Consider the following 10261-nt stretch of genomic DNA (forward strand, 5'->3'; position numbering starts at 1 on the left):
TCTTGCCTTTTTTAAGATCATAAAATTCTGAATGAAATGAGATCATTCGGAACTCTCTATCTCCAATGAGTACTGAGCTATGATTTTTCAAATATGAGTGATATTTTAAGGAAAAAAATCAATTTTGATCATATTTAGTATTTGATCAACAATATATCCCGATTACAATCTAGATGTAAAATTCAAAATCCCTCTGGGCATTTTTAGCGTCAACCATCATCACCATCTATATTGTCCTCACAGTGATATTTCGCACAATGATATAAGCTCATGAGATCATGTTCTATGAGAATCAACCGTTAGTTGCACTTCATTTCAGTATTTTCTATTGGAGAGGCGCGCGAGGAAACGATCAAGGATCGCTTAAGGATTAAAATGAAAAAGTTTTCTTTTTTCAATCATTACTTTCTGAGACATGAGCGCCTAAAGTTTAAAATTTTGGGACAGATCATTTCAAATTCGGTACGAGATGAATCCATAAAATTCAAAGGATAAATTCTTCATGGTATTTTTGATTTAATAAAACAAAAATTTTCTGAAAATATCAATTTTTGAGAAAGTTTTTCAATTTACTAAAAATGACCAAAAATAGTGTTGAGTTTTTTTTGTAAATTGAATAACTTTTTCAAAAATTGATATTTTCAGAAAATGTTTCAACATTTTCTTGTTTTATTCAATCAACAATACCATGAAGAATTTATCTCTTACCGAATTTGAAATGTCCTGTCCCAAAAATTTAAACTTTAGGCGTTCATATCTCAAAAAGTAATGATTGGAAGAGAATGTTTTCCTAAGAAAACTTTTTCATTTTGATATATACCGGTACAAATCGAGAAACTTTGAAAAATATCACCAGTACAAGAAAGTTTATTTTTAGCCTTTGCACAGCCTTAACACGTACACTGCAACATAGTATTAGGCCTACTTAACTTGCTAAGTAATTAGAACTACAATTTCTACAAGTTTGTTTAACACACCTGTTTAATTAAGTAGAACTCGTCTGACCTTTGCAATTCCTTCACCAATTCTTCAAGATCTGGGGAATGAAATATTTTATGTTCGCTAGACCACTCAGACGTTCCTGGGGCATTGTTGATCTTAGAAAAGTCTTCATTAGCTCGAGGTTGAAAAACTTCTTATATAATTTTACCATTCACATTTGAAATTATGAATTTATTATTTATTTGTATTTTTAAATTTTCCGTTCCTTTAAATTTGCCGCCCCCAAAACCGGCCGCCCTGTGCGGCCGCCCGGTCCGCCCACCCCTGGGGCCGGGCCTGACTTGAGTTACCCCAAAGACGGAACCCATAATTGAGATGGGAATGAAACAAACCATAGTAAGTCAGAATAAGTACCTCCCTACTGACACAACATTTCAGTTTTCTTAGTAGGTACATAACTCTGGACAGTTTCTTACACAGATACTCTATGTGGCTACTCCAACTCAATTTACTGTCTAGGACAAAACCCAGCAGTTTAATCGGCTTCAGGTACTCCTGGTGCTCCCTGCTTAAATTATTTCTAAGCGTGAATAGAATGTTTTCTGTTTTACTCTCATTGAGAGTCAAACAATTAGCAGCATACCACTCCCTGCAGCGTTCAACCGAGGAGTCAAGCCTATCAAGTACAGCCTCTACACTAGTATTAGAATCAAGTATGGTAGTGTCATCAGCATAGAGAACAGATAAACATGGAACATTAACACTAAAATCATTCACAAAAGCTAAGAATAGAAAGGGTCCAAGGACTGATCCTTGTGGAACACCTGCCAATACTTTTTTTGGTTCTGAACATTTATTATTTTGCCTATTCAGTCGAACTATTTGTGTTCTGTCACTAAGGTAACTTCTGATCAATTTTAATTCCTTATCTCTAATGCCATAGTGGTTGAGCAATTAGGTCTGAACCCAAATTGGTTTTCATGTAAAATAGAGTTGACTGTCATGTACTCATACATTTGTTGGAAAATACAGGTTTCAATGATTTTACTTATTATTGGTACAATCGCTATTGGCCTGTAGTTTTCGGGCAGGTCTCGATCCCCTTTTTTGAAAATTGGATTGATCAAGGACAGCTTCAAGCAATCAGGAAACTGTCCTGTTATTAAAACAAAATTTATTATTAGAGTCAGAGGTACCAACATGGAATCAATTATATTTTTAATTATAAAATTAGACAGACCAAAACAGTCTTCACTTCGCGAGGAGCTTAAACGGCTTACAATCAATCTCACAGTTTCCACTTCCACCATTCTCCAAGATAGCCCCACTCTAGTACGATCAAACGTCTCTGAAAATTTGAAATTATTTAAAAGGTCAGTAAATGTTGTCGCAGAAAAAGATAGCTGATCTCGATTTTTTAGACTTGATATACTGATGAAGTAGTCATTAAGGGCATCGGGTGCAAGATTAATTTTTCTGCTTGATTAATTTTTCTCTGTATGAGATGTTAAGTCGTTCTTGGACTTTTCACCCACTCTGTATGATCGAAACTAAGTACGATTCAGAATAATAAAGTATAAAGAAAAGAAAATCATGTTGAACTTCTCAAACTGAGTTAAGAATTTATTAGTAAGAGTGATTTTGAATCCTAATAATTTAATAGATATGTGAGGTTCAATTCAATGAAGTAATGCATACAGTCTTGTGAAAGTTTTGTTTATTAGAATTAGGCTACTCATCACTCTCTGCCCAGTAGGCCTATGTAAGTTGTTAATTTCATTAATGATTTATCAATTAGATTATTAATATAATAATGTTTATGTTCATGTTTATGTAATGTTCATGTTTATGCATTTATGTTATTGTGTACATACCATGTACCATGTATCCAGCTTCAATAATCATTTGTCATATGTATAATAACATAACGTTATTTTATTAGTACAAGCTTTACTTTGTAAAATACCATTCAATCGTTTATTTGTGTGTTATTGTACCAGATGAAAAATGTATTTTTTTGAAATATACATTGAAACCAATGAATGAATTCATGCACCAGTATATTTTCCATGGAAATGCTCATTTTCCTGGAATGCGCTTGGAAACCTTTTTTTGTGAAGAAACGCATTAAATAAGTTCCTGATTTAATTTTGTATATTCACCTCATCTGTATTAAAAGTAGCCTGAGCGTCCATGTTTATTTCTTGTAAATAATCCCTTTTACTCTATCAAATAATTTTTTATGGAAAGAGAGAAAAATATTTTAGGGATTTTGAAACAAATAAATTATAGTTCAAGCAGGTGTAACCTCTACCTCCGTAAACAAAGCCATAGTGCATTCTGGTGGCGTCAGCACAGACAGGTAGGGCTACTCACCACCAATAAAAACATTAGCTGATATAGTTCAGCTGAAAAATGTGAGTTAGTGTTTTTATTGGTGTAGGAGGTGGTGAGTAGCTCTACCCGTCCTGACATCACCAGAATGCACTATGGCTTTGTCTATAGAGGTAGTGGTGTAACTTGCTCCGCAAGGCAGAATACAAATAGACAATTGAAAATACAAAAAAGAATAATTATAATTATTATTACTTTTATTTTATTATTTGTCTTTTTATAGATTTTTCAAAGGCTTTCGACACTTTAGATCATTAAATTTTATTACAAAAGCTATCTAGTGTTGGTATAAGAGGACCTGTACTCGGGTTATTTGAAAGTTATCTGGAGAATAGGAAATTTTTGTTGTTAAAATTGGGAACTATCTAAGTCAAGAGAGGACTTCAAATGTGGGAGTGCCTCAAGAATCAGTCCTGGGACCTTTGCTGTTTCTACTTTACACAAATGACTTACCTAGATATTTGATTCACTTTAAGATGTTTATGTTTGCAGATGATATTTTGTTGATTTCCTCTCATAAATCATTAGATGTGGCCGAAACCCGGTTACAACATGATACCTATACTCTAGCTAGATGGTTTCATAATAATTGTTTAAATATAAATGTTATCAAAACCAAGGTGCTACATATAACCTCATCCTACATGAAAAGACTTAGGGAACCCAAAATTAAGCAACATTGCTGTGAATGTTTCCAACTGCAGGAGCAAGGAATTTTCATATGTACAAGAGATTGTCAGTTCATATCGAATTGTATAAATTATAAGTATTTAGTAGTAACAGTTGACAGTCATTTTCGTTGGGATATTCATATAAAAAATGTTTGTAATTGACTCAAAATGTATGATATTAAGGATTTAATACCCAATAAAGTGAAGATAATGATGTATATAGCCTTGCGAGAGTCTGTTATGAGATATGGATTGCAAGGTTGGAGGTTTGCTTGCAATGTTCACTATCTTAGAAGAATATCTCCAGAACAGAGGAAGATTTTATGTTTGGTCAGCAATTCTAAGGGGATATTTCATATGAGCACCTTCCAAATAGATGCAAGGTTTTGAATATAAATGGTATATTTCTGTTTACTTTGATTTTAGAAAATAACTTCAGCAAAAAATATTTAGTCATGTTAATCGATATGATTTAAGGAATGAGAGGTATGTTGTACCATTTACATCGAATAATTTAGCCAGAAACACCTTAATCTACATTGTACCAAAAACTTTCAATTGTTTACCCAATAATTTTGATGGTTTTGTTAATATGAGCCTGTTGAAAAGAAATTTAAAGATTTGGTTGAATAATTTACACTTTAGATGAAATGTAATTCATCTATTAATGTATTGTATTGTTGTAATTCATGCTGTTCTATTTTTTATGTAAGTTCAGGTTGACTATACATTATAACACTTTTGAGATTTTTGAGAGCTGAGCCAACAATTAATTAGTTAATATCATGATAATTTTAACTGTTGAGTAAATTCTGTAAGTAAATTAAACAGTGTAATAAACTGTTGAGTAAAAATAAAGTTCACTGATATATGTATATTTATATTTGAATTTACATGTTTTGTATATGGTACCTTGTCAAGCAGCCAAGTCTGTGCGTCTGTGTACACGATATCTCATCTCCCAATTAACGGAATGACTTGAAATTTGGAACTTAATGTCCTTACAATATAAGGATCCGACACGAACAATTTCGATCAAATGCAATTCAAGATGGCTGCTAAAATGGAGAAAATGTTGTCAAAAACAGGGGTTTTTGCGATTTTCTCAAAAAACGGCTCCAACGATTTTGATCAAATTAAAATACCTAAAATAGTCATTGATAAGCTCTATCAACTGCCACAAGTCCCGTATTTGTAAAAATTTCAGGAGCTCCACCCCATCTATGCAAAGTTTGATTTTAGATTCCCAGTTATCAGGCTTCAGATACAATTTAAACAAAAAAAAAAAAAAATGAGTGGAAAAGATTGAGCATAAAAATCTCTACAATTAATGTTCAGTAACATTTTCACCTAACATTGAAAATAGCTCGAAATTCGAGAAAATGTGATTATCTAATTGCAAACTGTTGATTCTATTAAATGATTCACTATGAAGAGATAGCAGACCTCGTATTTCTCTAGCGTTATTGTCCTGTCACCAGCTGGCTCAGATCTTTGTTTATAAGTAGACTTGAGATGCGCGCTAACACTAGCGTCAGGTGATCAATTTTCATAACGGCAAGGGAAGTTGTGTGAGTGCACCACACCAGATTTTTTCTATTCTATTTATATACCATCTAAGACGGCTCCCTCTTGATGTACTCACTACATGTTCGGGCTTTCATCTTTACATAATTTTGTATCACAATTTGAATTAATTTGTTTCAATTATTAAAATTAGAATTAATTAGTTGATAATAATGAAGATAAGCTTATTATTATCCATCCTCGGTAAATACAGAATCTATATGTACAATTTCCAGTTAATCTCAGTACAGTAGTTCAGAAGTGATGATCAAACAAGTGTTTCCTGTTCCGTACATTTTAATTTGAATACTTAATTTTATAATATAGTATGAAAAGTATGATAAATTATAGGAATGTAGTTCAATGTACTTTGGTTGTTTATTGTTGTGTTGTATAAACCTTGTTTATATTGTGCATTTTGTATTGTTTTGACTGGCCTTTATCAAATAGTTGAGGCTAATAAAGATATTCTATTCTATTATTTGTGTGTCTACTTTTGTCCACCTCATGTTTAATTTTTTTCGCCACACTGCACAGAAAGCAGCTGTTTTCCAGTCCCTACATAGATCTGAAAGACATTGTTTGCTGACGACTGACTCTCGTCTGACGTCAGAACAGGTTTCTTTCCAGCCGCTAACATGGAACTAAGAAAGGTGATCAAAAAAATGCTGATTAAAAAACTTTTCATTATTTGTGTTCATTATTCAATAATTAAAACATTTATAATAATATCATCTTATTGTCATTTGAAAGAATAAAAAAGTATAAACTCAACCTTCCACATAATTGAACATCATCTTTTAGGTTATTTAGACAAATCAGAATAAAAAATAAAAATACTTGGACAATTTCCTGATATTCAGATTACCTCAGATTTGCTAGAGCTATCACCTTCCACTTCTGCTTTCGGAAGTGCTTATTAAACAACTATTCTCATATATATATTGTTTATTTTTGTGTGTGGCGAAAAATAGCGTTCGCACCACAGGCAAAAATGTTTTTCCGGCTCTCAATCTTTACTAGTCCTCGGCCTACGGCCTCGGACTTGAAAACCTATTTTGAGCCGGAAAAATATCATTTTCTGCTCTAGGTGTGAAATATACTATTTTACAAAACTCTCATCAGCGAGCAAGATAACATTTTCTTGCTGGAATACATATTAAATATAATATTCAATATTACTGTTACTGGCATATTAACAGTAATATTGAATATTATATTGAATGTGTATTCTTACATATTTGATTAAAATTTTGTAATCCAGTCATATTTTTAATAAATGAGTAATCATTCAATTTTGGGCAATAAATTGAATTGACATTTGCTTTCAAATATCCTGCAAGAAGGTTTCTCTTGTGAACGAAGGCAGGTGACGGGCCTTGATGTAGCTGCCTTGATTTAGCTTATGAATTTAACTTTTTGTGTAGTTGAGAAGTTGAAATTGTGGTAATTATTCATAATAAATAAAAAGACTTAGAAATTGTCAAAAACTACAGATTTTATTGATAGTTAGAAAGACCGGTTTCGGTTGTTACCCCATTGTCAATCTCTGATAAACAATGGATGCAGTTTATCAGAGATTGACAATGGTGTAACAACCAAAACCGGTCTTTCTAACTATCAATAAAATCTGTAGTTTTTGACAATTTCTTAGTCTTTTTATTCATTATGAATTTAATTTATTATTGAATGAAAAAGACTAAGAAATTGTTAAAAACCACAGATTTATTGATACGTAGAAAGACCAGTTTCGGTTATTATACCATTGTCAATCTCTGATAAACTAAAACTAAATACAAGAGCAGAAGAATTTATACTAGTAGGCGAGTACTGCTATTGGTAAAAAAAAATTTGCGTGTCGGCAGCAGTTAGAAATTTTTCCAACTTGCTACATAGAAGACCTACCGTATATTCTTTCAAAGAATTCTTTTAATTCCTCTTCGCTACAATATTATTATTTCATTTAAATACCTACTTAATCTGCATAGTTGGAAAAAGATAAAACATTTTGAATTTTCAACTCCTACATTAATATACTAGTCGTTCTGTAAACAGTAGACCTCACGCAGTTTTCTCATCCACAAATAACTGATGTCAACTGTTTTAAATGTTAACAAACTCAGTCCACGTTTGAATTCTATATGATATAATTCATCCAGTTCCGTGATAATCTTTCCCTCGGATGAAAATTATTTTTTTACAATCAAAAATACTATAATTTCTTCAGCATTATTTAGTTCATTTCATTATTTTTTATCAACTATTTAATTAGTTTTTTTTTCAAAAGTGAGAATATTGATACTGATGGGCACGCAATACCATGACTACAAAACAAAATATTGCAACCTAAGACCTTGAAGATGCATATCTCTTCAAGGTATTTGATTGAAACTATAAACCTTATAGAAATAGACGCACGGCTTCTCCAGACATCTGTGTAATCCACTTGTCAGCTGATTGATTATGAATTATTCTATAGTCTGATTAATCCTATCTTCAGAGTAGATTTTATATATATATATATATATATATATATATATATATATATATATATATATATATATATATATAGTGATATCGGAGTATGGAGGAATTCCTTTTCTTTTCATTTATTATCCTTAAAATGCAAAATTACAAAAAAAACCTTGTGTATACATCGACGCGCAGTTGAAAAAGGAATATTCCTGCCAAATCTCATCGAATTCTATCAACGCGTTTGGCCGTAATTGCGTTACATACATATACTCATACAGACAAAATAAAATCCGAGTTGAAACATAGACCTCACTACGTTCGGTCAATTATTATTTTTTGTCAATATATGGGTTTAATACTTATTTTTCCTGAGCAGCATAGCAGAGCAAACGGAGCTATGTTACATCGCCAGGGCGCAATAGCTTGGGATACTGGACACCTCAAGTATTGAAATGGTTTTAATACAAAGTAAGACTTTGTTAAGGAAAATTAAGTGCACTGAGCCCATTTTGCTAGCTTCTGTCATGAAATTGAATCATCCAGTGCTCCTCAAAACAGTGGTGATTGAGTGTCAATAATTGAGACCCTACCGTAGAAGAGATTCACATTAATAGACCTACAATATTATGATGTCCCGGTTTTACAAAGCTCGGTCAAGACATTTGGTTAACATGGTCAAATTAGGTACGGTTTACAAGTGCACTGAAACCTATTATGATTATTATGCGATACTATCGATAATTGCAGTGCACACTTGTAAATCGTTTCCGGCTTGACCATGTTCAAAATTCTTGACCGAGCTTGGTAAAACCGCCCACTATTGTTTTATGAACAGTAATAAAACGCTTTAGGCTATACCTAAAGGTAGGACACAAGGACCTGAGCTAAGTGTAGTAATAACGACTATAGGTCTCTGATCAACTTAGTATCAATAGAGTTCATATCCGTGAAAAAGCATATAGTTAATTGGCTTTAGTTTACTTTTTAATATGAACAGTAAATCAGTAGCCTAGCGTATAAATGAATTATTGGATAATTGAAAATATCGGGTGTACTGATACGTTGCTGATTGTTTCTGGACCATGTAGAAATATAATTAATTACCAAAATATTCTATCTCGATTATGAAAATTAATTATTGAATAATTGAAAAATACTTTCTTGACAGATAAAATATAGTTGATTATTAACAGGAACTGAGGATGCTATCTACTATGGAAGGCAGTGGTAATGCAGTGAATCGGCAACGCTGTTGCCCTATCTTATCCACCAACTTTATAACGTGGACCTCACTATAGTTGATTTGATGATACATTTTATTTGAATAGAAGATAGTGTCACTTACTTTTAGGTGTTGGCCTACATAAGGACCTAATCTCTTAGGGCTTCGTAGGCAATGAGGTGGGTGATACAAACATGGTGATAGAAAGTTGAGAACTGAATCCATACCAGCTAGAGCTAGCATATCTCCGATTTGTAATCAATTACCTCATCTGCTCAATCAATCTATGGGCCTCCTGCTATTGAATAGAATTTTCGCTCTGTTTGGAACAACTTTAAAAAATTATAACCATTGTTCCCTGATCCCTTTAAGAGTAGGCTATACAGTACAGGCACTTACATAGTGTAGGCCTACTTAGGACTACTAATAAGTCTCTTCAAGAGAAAAGTTTTTTCCTATCTTTTTTACTGAAATAGTTATCCCTATCACCCTCACACCTACTCTATCACCTTCGAGAGAATAGTTTGTCTCCTATATTTTTACTGAAATAGTTACACCCACCACCCTGACACTAATTATCATGGTTGTCATGTCCTGATCTCCTTCTTCAGAGCTCTTACAAAAAACTTCAGTAATTATAGCCTCCTTGTAATCACCTTGAAACGCTGTCCAGATTCTCAGATTTGCTTCTATATTTGCAACATTAATGATCTTGGTGATTGATGAAATATTATTGTTTCGGCTACTTTGCAGCAATCAAAGCCAAATCTGTGCTCCTCAATTCACCGACTATTTTCGCTCTGATTTGAGCTTCTATTTTTGCATCGATCTCTGCATCAAAACGTCGTCGAGTCAGTTTATCATTTGTCTCTCGGATTCAACAAAAGAGTTCATCATCAGCTCTTTCATCATCCAAGTCATAATAATGTGAAAAGAACCACACTCAATAAATTATGTTTTTATATTAGCTACACTAACTTATCTCTTTTAT

Source organism: Nilaparvata lugens, chromosome 1 (genome assembly GCF_014356525.2).
Source record: "Nilaparvata lugens isolate BPH chromosome 1, ASM1435652v1, whole genome shotgun sequence".
Classification (NCBI taxonomy): domain Eukaryota; kingdom Metazoa; phylum Arthropoda; class Insecta; order Hemiptera; family Delphacidae; genus Nilaparvata; species Nilaparvata lugens.